This window comes from Semicossyphus pulcher, unplaced genomic scaffold (genome assembly GCF_022749685.1).
Source record: "Semicossyphus pulcher isolate SPU_LCO1_2020_fin unplaced genomic scaffold, fSemPul1.0.p SCAF_7, whole genome shotgun sequence".
Classification (NCBI taxonomy): Eukaryota; Metazoa; Chordata; class Actinopteri; order Labriformes; family Labridae; genus Semicossyphus; species Semicossyphus pulcher.
Genome location: NW_027211748.1, coordinates 3,045,143 through 3,057,308, shown reverse-complemented (window position 1 = coordinate 3,057,308; position 12,166 = coordinate 3,045,143).

The following is a 12,166-nucleotide window of genomic DNA, read 5'->3' as shown; positions in this document are numbered from 1 at the left end:
CATGTAAATATCAGACAAATAATCTGTGTTGCTGTGCGCTTTATTGGACTAACCGTCTAACAAGTCTGACACAGTTTTCACACTCAGTCACATATTTTTTATTTGTATGTTAGCATTAATTAGCAGCTATGTGTGTTGGGTTTTCCCTGCAGAGAAGACGATAGTCCGTGGGGATGAGAAGACCGGTTCAACTGAATAACTTCGACTAAAACGCCACTCTGGGTGGAACAGGGGCGAGTAAACAGTGAGTCTGCTGAGTTCCTTTGGTCGGCTACCTCCACAAATAGAGTCTCACTCTGTGCTAAACATGATGGTTAACTAGCTCATTAGCTAGCTAATGAATTAGCCTAGCAATGATCACAGACTGTATATCTGTGATAACTTTTAGTTTGCCAACCCCTCGCTCCTCTCTAGCTCCTCCCTCTCAACAAATATGCTTTGAAAACAGTCAGCTCAGTAATGGTTGACATCATGGTGGCTATGTTCCATTATTCATGCAGTCAATGGTCTATTTATGTCCGAAACTCTGCCCCAAACAGAAACTCTGGAGCTTGTGTTTTGCCCAGGACATTTTGACTCAGCACATGGTTAGTCATGCTCATGGTTCAGATGCTGTTTTTTAAGCATATCAAGGCCTTAATGCAGTCTTCAGTTCAGTTTCAGATTGCAAGTTCAGTCAAGTTCAAAAACCTCTTATTGTTATTATTATTGTTATTATTATTATTATTATTAGTTTTACAGTTCTTGCATGGTGATTGTTTCTGCAGCTCCTCTCTCACTGAGCTTTAAACAAAAACAAACAGTGTGTCCCAGCTGAGCTGACAGAAGTCACTGGTTCACTTGGAAACTTTCAGGACACAGAATTCAGGAGCAGGATTTGGAGTTAACCTCATAAATTTCCAAATAGTTTGACACTCTTTACTCCACTTATACAACTCATTTCCATTCATAAAAACCAGGTCAGTGTTTCTGCTGAGTCTTCTTCTTCTGCTGAATAAAGGTTTCATGAACGAGGCCCAGGAGGAGGAACGAGGTCGGATAAAAGAAAGTGTTTGCAGTTAATCAAAAAAGGAGCAGACAGAGGAAATGAAAAACATTAGATGGAGATTAAAATCATTTGTTTCTCGACCAATAAGCTGTCGGGTGGAGCATCCTATCATTGTGCTAAATTAAATAATCGATTACTTTAATGGAGAACTCACATAAAATACACTGCACTTAATGGTTCTGTTCAATGCAGCCTCTCAGAACCGTTTATTTCCTCTCTGCTTTTGATGAAATGGAGGAATTTCAAGCACACTATTTCCTGTTGTTGTACAGGAAAACAAAGAAGAGATTCTGTGCATGTCTTCTCTCACTGCAGGAGATCATTGTGTGAATAATCCCCTTTAAATGAATCTAAAATGAAAACCACAGTAGCAAAAGCTTTATAACTTATAACCTTTAGGACGAACAGATTTTAATGATATGATGCATTTAAAGAAACTCCAAGAAATGAGGTCACAATAAACAAAACTAACAATGAGAACACTTTTGCAGATTAAACTCATACAAATAAAATCTTCGACTTCTTTAATTTTAAGACAGAAAATTAATATTTTCATGAATAATCAATAAATTCTTTATTGATTTATATATTAGGTTCTAAAGTTATGGAACATTAGAGATGCTAAAATCAAAGCACCATGCAGACGCTGGCAGAAGGCTTTTTATTTCAGCAGATTGAGACATCAAGCTACATTTGGCTGTCGGGGTTTGATTAATAGCCACGTTTGTTTTGAACTCAATGATTTTGGCGCGCATGCTGTGCACCAGTGGATTATTAATTGTGTTGATTTTATGTTTTTTTCATTTGATTTTTATTTAAAGAGTTTGAGTTATTTTGGATGGAGCTTTTCCACTCACAGATATTGTTCTGTGCTCACACGCACACGCCTGTCTTTTATGTGCGTGGGTTATGAGACTAATTAAAGAGCTCAGAGGCCCCATATGAGTGAACGGATTACAGTTGTGTTTATGTTCATTTGTAGAGAGAGCTGGAACAGTCAGTGTCGCTGCTGGTATCTATAATTCAACAGCAGCACAGGGAGAGTAAGGAGGTATGAAGAATTCAGTGAAGGAAGAAGGGAAACCACTAGCCTCTCTCTCTCTCTCTCTCTCTCTCACACACACACACACAAACACACACACACACACACACACACACACACAGAGAGAGAGAGAGAGAGAGCAGGGCACAGTGTGTCCTCTGCTGGGGAATCTAAAAGCAGATCCCATTAGTTGTCTCTCAAGTCCAGACCTGGAGGACTTGAATCTGTGATTTGTTTTTCTGTTTCAGCTTCATGTCGACTCATATTTCTCTCTTCAACACCAAACTCTTCTTAAAGCCACTCAAGTAAATGTTTGTTATACAGACAGTACGTTTATATGAAGTTCTTATAGTGAATGTATAATGTAACTGGGTTAAATCAAATCCACACTATTACAGGGAAAAAGGAACATATGAACATTTATTTTATTTAAGGCTTGATTTTTGTTTCCTTTTTCTGTTTGATTTTTATCTTTGTAAAATCACTGCTGAATGTATCAATGTTTAGTTTACAGCGTTTTTTAAAAAAGTGGTTTGGCTAACATATTAGCAAATAAAAGCCTTCTTACACATCCAGCAGACAGAGGTCTGGAGGTACAGGGGTCGATACTGGGACCGATTTTATTCTCTCTTTATAGTATGCTTCCACTAGGCCACCTTATACAAAGACATATTTCATTTCTCCTGCCGATCATCAAACCTCGGATCCAGGAGGAACAAGCACATAGACATGTTTCCAGTAGGTGTTGGCCTCCGCCAGGGTTGTCCCTGTCACTGATTCTGTTTGTGATTTTCATGGACAGGATCTCAAGGTGCAGCTGGGGGGAGGAGAGTGTCTGGTTTGGGGACCTCAGAACTGCATCTGTGCTTTTTGCAGATGATGTGGTTCTGTTGGCTTCATCAAGTTGAAAAGAGTTTCCTCTGCAGGGTGTCTGGGCTCAGCCTTAGAGATAGGGTAAGGAGCATCTGATTAGGATGCCTCCTGGGCGCCTCCCTTTGGAAGTTTGCTGGGCACGTCCAACTGAGAGGAGACCCCGGGCAGACCCAATGCTCGTTGGAGGGATGATATATCCCACCTGGCCTGGGAACACCTCGGTATCCCCCAGGAGGAGCTGGAAAACGTTGCTGGGGAGAGGGACGTCTGGGCCAACCTGCTTAGCCTGCTGCCACCGCGACCCGGCCCTGATAAATGAAAGAAAATCAATGGAAGGATATTTCATTTCACTGCTATGCTGATTACACACAGTTATACCTCCCAGTTATTAGCATTAGATATTAGGAAACGGATGCATTACTTTTAACATCAACCTCACTTTTGAGAAAAACATACAAACTATGTCATCTAATCCTGACCTCTGAAGGTGTGCTTAGGTATCTGGCACCAAGACATTAGCAGCAGATCCTTTAAGACCTGTAAGCTGTGAGGTGGGGCCTCCATGGATCGTACTTGTTTGTCCAGCACATCCCACAGATGCTTGATTGGATTGAGATCTGGGGAGTCTGGAGGCCAAGTCAACACCTTGAACTCATCGTTCCTCAAACCATTCCTGAACCATGCCTGCAGTGTGGCAGGGCGCATTATCCTGCTGAAAGAGGCCACTGCCATTAGGGAATACTGTTTCAATGTTTAGGTAGGTATTACGTGTCAAAGTAACATCCACATGAATGACAGGACTCATGGTGATTCATGTTGGGCCTCTCTTTAAATAACAGAACAAAGAGTCGGTCTAGACCTGCTCTTTCTGTAAAGTGTCTCGAGATAACTCTGGTTATGATTTGGCACTATACAAATAAAATTTGATTGATTGATTGATTGATTGATTGAAGGTTTCAAAGCAGAACATCGCCCAAAGCATCACACTGGCTCCACCGGCTCACCGTCTTCCCATAGTGCATCCTGGTGCCATGTCTTACCCAGGTAAAAGACGCACACGCACCCGGCCATCCACATGATGGAAAAGAAACCGTGATTCATCAGACCAGGCTGCCTTCTTCCATCGTTCCGTGATCCAGTTCTGATGCTCACTGCCCATTGTAGGAGCTTTCAAAGATGGACAGGGGTCAGCCTGGGCATCACTCTCCATGTGCATCGTCGGTTTACTGGTTTTTCTTCCTTGGACCTCTTTGGTAGGTCCTGACCCCTGCAGACCAGGAACACCCCACAAGAGCTGTAGGTCTGGAGATGCTCTGACACAGTCGTCCTTGTCACACTCACTCACATCCGTACACTTTTTTTCCTGCTTCCAACACGTCAAGTTTGAAGAAAAAATGTTCAACATATCCCACTGAAAGGGGCCATTGTAATGAGATCATTAATGTTATTCACTCAACCTGTCAGTGGTCATAATGTTATGGTTGATAGATTTTTTTTACTTCTCTTGATTTCTATATTTTTTTGGAACTTTCTATAATAATGTGTGCAAAAAAACTGGCAGAAATTGGGCAGGAGGTATGATCAGGTGACACGAAGAAAGCCTTTCTAACACGTGGTTAACAGTCATAGTTTGGTTTTAGCAACAAAACTGAAATTGATGAAATGAGTCAAGAAAACAATGAACTATTTAAAGTGTTCCTGTCAGCAGTATGATGTTTGATGTGGCTCATGCGCTTGTGGTTTGTTGTTTCAGGGTTTTTCATCAGATGCGTCTCAGAGACAAATGCAGATCATTTACAGTAGAGGATAAATCCAGTGTCTCAGCCTCCGTGTGTGAAACAGTGAGAGTGCAGCGCTAAATAAAGAGTCACGTGTGATGTGCTGGCGTTAAGGCAGAAATAGATCATCTCATTATAAAGCGCAGATCTTGTTTGGCTGCATCAGAATCAGATTGTGGGCTTAAACATGAGCTCACAAAACAAAGAGACTGATCTGCTTTGCATCACTGGCAGCTCTACACACAGTTTGCATGTGTTCATCTTTAATGTGAACAAAGAACAGAAGTAATCCCATTTATCAGACTTACAGGGGAAAGGTCTTTGATGTGTCAGGGCTGAATAGAGAATCACGTGGGCGGACTTAGGGAGCGTTTTACTTAAAGTGCTGTATTGATCAGAGTAGAGTGGCACCGAAAGGTCCTATATATACAGAAACACTCTGACCGACACATCCAGCGGCCTCAATCAATGGCTTACTGGAACGGAGCGTAAAGGTGTGTTTGTACTCTTGAAGGGGAACTCTGCTATTTTTGATCCTGGGCACAATTCTTAGATGTTTTTGGTGTGTAGAAGACCCGTAGCTTCAAACTGTTTTAGAATTGATCCAGGAGGTTGCCTCCACCTACAACTTAACCCTTGTGGGCAGAGCCACCTTTTTGTTAAGGAGGAAGAGGCTTTTTTTCTTAACCAGACACAAATTATGAGAAAAACATTATACACATACACAGAGAGGGGAGCAGGTCCACTTTCTTTTTTAAAATCTTGAATCTTTTCTTTTCTTTGTTGTGTCCTGTCTTACCTGCCCCCCCCAGCCCACACACACACAGATACACATTAAAGGTGTAATCTGCTTTTCTGTAACATTCTTTAAATCCTTAAAGCCGGCCTGCTCCTGCTGCACAGATCAGAGATCAGTGTCTCTCCTGCAAAGAGGAGAGCTCGGCCTGCCGGAGTTTATGGACACATCACCAGCTGTGGACAGTTTTCACACACTAACAGTGGCATTTACTTAAAGGAGCCTCCTGGAGAACTTTTGCACCAGTTTGCTTCGAGGAGCCCTGAAAAGTCTCCAAAGTGTCTCCGCTCGTATGAGCTGAAGAAGCTCGATGAGACATGCAACTAAACTTCCTCTTCATCTCTTTCTGCTTCTTCTCTTCGACACGTTCTGGGTTTTTCTCTCAGACCATCTGTGAGTCTCTGAATCCACGAGTCATCAGATCTTTCTGTTTTTAACTCGACAGGCAGGAGGAACATTTCTCTGACATCCTGATTTCAGGCTTTGCCAAATCCAAAGACAGCGAGGACAAATCTTCAGCACACAGACTATATCGTCTTTAAGCATCACTTAAATCTGTTACATTTCCAGTTAAATGAACTTATTTTACAGAGTACTTTCAGACATTTCTTACAGTAGAGAACACGTGTTTCAGTAGCAGGTGAACATGAAGCTGTGTGGTGAACAGGATGCTGAAGACGATCAGAGCAGAGTTTGGTATGTTCATGGTTTCAGATCTTTCTGTCTGTCCCTCCTCCTCCTCTCTTCTCTGTTTCACACCACACTTCACAATTTCACACACACACACACACACACACACACACACGCACACACACACACTCACAGAGGAACTCTCCAGTCTGAGCCCCTTCAAGTCCTGCTGGCATGTTGACCAGAATCCATTAAGACTGTCAGCCCCCCACACACCTGAAACAAACACACACACACACACACACACACACACACACACACACACACACACTCCTGAAAACAGCACTTCTCCATCTCCAAAAAAGCACTTAAGGCAGCTGACCTCCGCCTCCTGTTCTTCCTCTTTCCTTCTCTTTCTCGCTTCCTGCAGAGCCCTCAGAGCTCTCTCTCTCCTCTCTGCTCACGTTCACTGTTTGAACATGCAGATAGACTATGAGGTGATCATCTGTGTGTTTATGGAATCTTAAGAGGCCTTATTATCAATGAGCGGGTTACGATACAACAGACAATTAGCATAATGGTAAACTCCTGTTACGGGTCACAACTCAGAGATCGCGACATATACTGAAGGTAAAACGACATGTTGGATGTTCTGTTACCTACTGTTAAAGATGAGGTTAGCATCCAACCTCTTCTTGGCTAACATCACTGTTTCATAGCGTTATATGATGAGGAATACAGGTACAGAATGTGTTCATTTTTCAGCAAACATTGTCACACCCTTCAGCTGTAAATGTCTAAAGAGCAAACTAATACTGAAGACAGAGCAGCAGCATCGTGTCACTGCTTCAACATGTTTCTGATGTTTAATGAATGAAAGGTGAAGCAGTCTGACCTGCAGCTCGTTCTTGGAAGTTAACATATTCCACATTAAGGAACAGACCTAACTCATTCACCGTGTGTGCCTTTAAGAAGAGGAGGAGGAGTTTAATTAGAAAATATAATCATGTGTATGTTCAGAGTTTATGCTAATCAAAGCAGAGGATAATCCTTTAATCATAGGCAAATATTATTAAACTAATTAATTATCGCGTATCTGATTAAATATTCAGAATTAAACATACAGATTAAGGATGTGATCGCTCTCTGCCGCTTCTCTCGTTTAGTCTCACATTTCATCATCTTCACTTCTTATTACACATGTTTAATGTATTTTAAACCTCTTCAACACCTGCTCTTCATCTATCTGCTCCATTTGACCTGATCATGTTTCCTATCCATCTGCTTCTGAGTAAAACAACCAGAATCTGTTTGGTAGTTTCACCATGTTATCATCTTTTAACCAAAGTACTGCACTGATGGTAGCCTACCATCAATGACTGTATATAAAGATGGCCGACGCGTCTCCTCCTCCTCTTGTTGTATAAATATGAAGCCAAAATCCCCAGAGCGGGCGCTGCCATCTTGCTTATTTGTATCCAGAGCGTGTGCAGTAGAGATCGGCTGGTGGAGCCGCAGTATTCGACGTATATATATATATATATATATTAGACGTCCCACCCCTTCCTCTACCCGACACACACCTGTGTCCTTGCCGTGTTGGAGCCCTCAGGTGTCCTTGCCGTGTTGGAGCCCTCAGGTGTACTTGCCGTGTTGGAGCCCTCAGGTGGGCTGCAGCAGAACAGCTTCTTATGTCGGTCTGAAGCAGATATTCACGCTTATGGAAAGTTCAATGACTGTAGTGTTAGTGTTAGTTGCGTCTCCTCTCGCCGTTCCTCCTCTACTCTGCTACTTGGGAACAGAACGCTGCAGGAGCCCCATTTGTCAACAGAGCTGTCAATCATGAGGCCACACCCCCTTTTTATAGCATCAAATAACTAATCAAAAATAAACTTATCATAAAAATAAACACTTGGACATAAATCAGCATGAAAAGAACTAACTATAATGACAGAAACCATGTTTGAGAAAAATGTATTTGACGTGTATTTTGATTTTATAGTTTGACTTAGCTTTATGAGCTATACTGCAGCCAGTCAGCAGGGGGCGATAGAGAGGGTTTGCCTTCACGTTTAGGGAACTGTCATGTCGTCCATCTTTTTATACAGTATAACCATATTGTTACCTAAATATTACTGGACTCTAACTACACAGTTTTTAATATTTTCTGTCTTGAAATGTGTTTTATTTCTTAACCTGTGACATCATTAAGCACCAGATAAACCCTCATTAATGCCAAGCTTTGACACAGTTACTTCATGATTACCCCTTTTTTATCAACCCGCTACAGGCCTGTTTCTACTGCGTTTGTACAAAGTTGTTGTATGTTTTAATGTTTTTAAAAATGGGCTCACAGTTAAACCTGATCACAAAGAGGTGCTGTGAACACATGAGAGTGAGAATAACATTTAAGCCCGCCAGCAGCAAAAAACAACACTTTTACTGGCCTGTGCTTCAATGAGGCGCTGGTCTTCTGCTGCACAGTTTGTGTTTGTTAGTCTGTGGTTTGTATTACAGTTTTTCTTGATTGCTTTGACCTGCTTAAAGAAACTGGGATCCACTCGGTTTTCATCATCACTGTCTCAGCAGAGCACAAGACACCTCTCAAATGTGTTAACCCTTTCTCATTGGATTGACACATTGTCCCCACCCTTTTGCAGAACAGTTAACACAGATGTCATTCAAGCTGTCCAAACTCCATTGTTTTAGCTATGATAAACAAACAGAAACCATCTGTTCCCAACTATTAGAAACTACCTACATCAGTATGAAATCACTGAAGCACCTGTTTGACACTCCTTCACACAAATCTTCAATTAGCAATCAGTCTGCAGGCCTTCAAAGGTGCAGCGTCTGTGTTGTTCTTTGTCAACATGGATGGAAGAGGTCTAAGGCAGATGAGAGTGAGTATCAATAGTGGCTATTTCTTATACTGTACAGTAATAGATTTGTGTACTCTACTGTAATAGATCTTATTTTTATTTTCTTAATTTCTTATCCTCTAATAGATTTTATTTAGGTTTACATGTATTTTGTGTATTTACAGTGTTTCCGTTTTCAGCCACAGTTTGAAATAAAGAATCAATGGAATCAATAAAATGTGCATCAAAGCATTTCTGATTCTGGATCCAATTCTTAGCAAGAAGGCAAATTTGACAACAAATGGCACTGGCATGACGGCTACGTACAGTAATAGGCTACAATGACAAGCAATGGTGCACTGATTTGCACTGAGTGCTGTATTTTGTATTTTGTTGTCCACTGTGTAATGGTTGATTGGAAGAGCTCAGACACTTGTTTGCAAGTTGTGTTGTTTGAAGGCCAAATTAGCTTTTGTTGCATATTTTAAATGTTTTAGACGGTGAGAGCCTTCTGCAAACAAAATGTGTCATTTGGACCATGAGTGGCACTGTGTTGGCCTGTGTGTTAACTGCTTTGAAAATGTGGAGTTTGAGGTTGACTGCTGCATCAAAGCAATCAAGAAAAACTGTAAAGAGGAAACATCTTTCTGACCCCACAGCGGCTGCAGGACCGAGTGTTCTCTGTGCCGGTAGTTGCTTTGATTGTGTCCCAGCCCTCCTGTGCTGCATGTTTCACTGTCCCACTTCTTCCTGGCCTGCTGTGACAGGAAGAAGACGGCATGGTGGCATTTGGGGGCTGAACTGTTGTTGGTTTCTGTTTTACTGCTCTTTTTTTTTTCAATAGAGACCTCCACTCATGCTCTGTCCTCCTGCAGCTGCTCCCTCAGTGTGTGTCGGAGAAGTCCTGCAGGTTCAGTCCAGCCTCGAAGAATGAACAGTCGTGCATTTTGGAGTGAATCTGCGAGTACGTTTCTGAATGCACACTCTCTGCATGTGTGTGTGGGGGCGGGGTTAATGAGTTTGACAGGCATTTTGAATCTCCTGACAAGACAGCTCCATCAAAGATTAACAGTGAGGAAAAATATGAAGCACTAATGGAGGCACAGGGTGTTCTCAGAGCCTGGGAAAGTTACAGCTGTCATCACTAATGCTGCCACTGGCTAACCACACACACACACACACACACACACACACACACACACACCTCTCACAGTGTCCCGCGTGTCTGCTGACAGATGGGGAAAAGGAGCGGTGCTCAGGGTGTAGCAGGGTTAAAGGTTTCAAATCTGTCCAGTCGAGTTAGAGAACAGTCTAACTGCTCTCCACTCAAAAGCTCACCTGAAAAGTACAACAGTACAACAGACAAATGAGTCTGTCAGCAGCTTTAACACTCTGTGTGTGTGTGTGTGTGTGTGTGTGTGAGTTCAGCCCAGCATAGAAAGTGTGAATCTTTTATGTCTATGTAGCTTCTTTCTCTCTTTCATTAACTGACAGAAATGGATGGAGGCATGTCGTGTCTTTAGCCATCAAATCTCAGAACACTGTGATAATGAGTAAGAAGTACACCTTGGCTCCTCTAACTCTCTGTATGGTGTGTCTCACTTACAAACACCACTAACAGGGCAGACACACGGTAACACAATAACACTGGGCTTAGTGTCAAGATGTTTTTGGTCATTAAAGTATTTTAGCTCATTAGTTTTGGTTCTTAAACCCAGTCAGTGGTTAATGTCGTGAGATGTGACAGTTTGTTAGACACTTGGTTTCTGGTCAGTATGGACTGTTAGAGAGCGCAGGAACAGTCCGGGGTTAGAGAGCCCTGTGACATGAAGACAAACACTGAGGCAATGAGGAGAGTTTTCCTTCCCTTCAGCACAGCAGGGCGGGAGGAGGCTATTGGAAAAAAAATAATGCATGTCTGTCACTTTGTGAAACGCGTCTTCCTGCAACAGTTTTGAAACATTCAGCAGAACATCCACCCGTGTCCAACTTCTCACGTGTTGTTATATAAAACAATTTATAGAGCACAGCACAAAAGCAGGGTAACTCTCAGGTCGATCCCCTGGGAGTAATGAGCTGTGTGCACAGATCAAACACTTGACCTACACACTTTAGGTCAGATGAGTCCTTGTTCTAGTTAGTAAGCCACCTGTGGTCACATGGTTATGGCTGCGTAGCTATACATTCAAACCAGAGGGTGACTTCATGTTAACCTGTGTGCTGTCAGGATACTAAAGTCTGTAGAGGAAACCATCAGATTATCCATAAATCAATGGTTGTTCCAACTTCACTTTGAAAGTTTGGGAAACACTTTTTAGTGAACGTTTGCTCGTCTGTGAAGAGTTCAAGTGATGACTTCTTAGAAAAGGCTTTGAATGAGCGAGCTCAGCAGAAGAGACAGATGGAACAAGAATCAACAATAAAATAATCATTTTCGCTGTAAAAGTTTATTTTGACAAAATGAAACAACAGGATAATACATCATGTACATCATGTACGGACGGTAGACTGCCCACAGTGTGTTTCACGCCTCCAAAAATACATTAAAAAACAGTGAAGCTGGACGGTACTTTGATTTTTTCCCCTCCATGAAGATCCTCATTGTCTCCTATAAATATTTGGTACAAAAAGAATGAGTTACAGTTTAAAGAAATATGAGGACATTTTGTTTAAGCCTTCAGAGCGGACCACGGTCACAACACACGACTGGAACAAACTGAAGCTTTTACTGGAACAACACAAACTCCTGAAGAACAAGGTCTGAATCAGGATGTTGTGAGTTTGATTTAATGCTTTAAAACTGTTAAAGTGAGTGATGAATATGTAGCCTGCGAGTGTCGGTTAACGACAGCGTTAAACAGCAGAACCTCAGGTTCATCTGTATCCACCTGTGGTGCCTCAGTGACGAGTGGACAGGTGAATTTGGAACTGTTGTCACTGTAGTGTAAAGGTGTGATCAGACTAAATGCATGCTCATTTTTTAAAAGCATATGAAGAAAGTCATTGCACTGACTTTGCATGACTCAAACGTACGCAATCAGCTTTGTAAATGTGACAAACCAAACTCCATTCAAAAAAACAAGCATTTTAAAGGTTGTTTCTTGTCGTCTTGCAGACCTGACCAAGAAACTATAATAA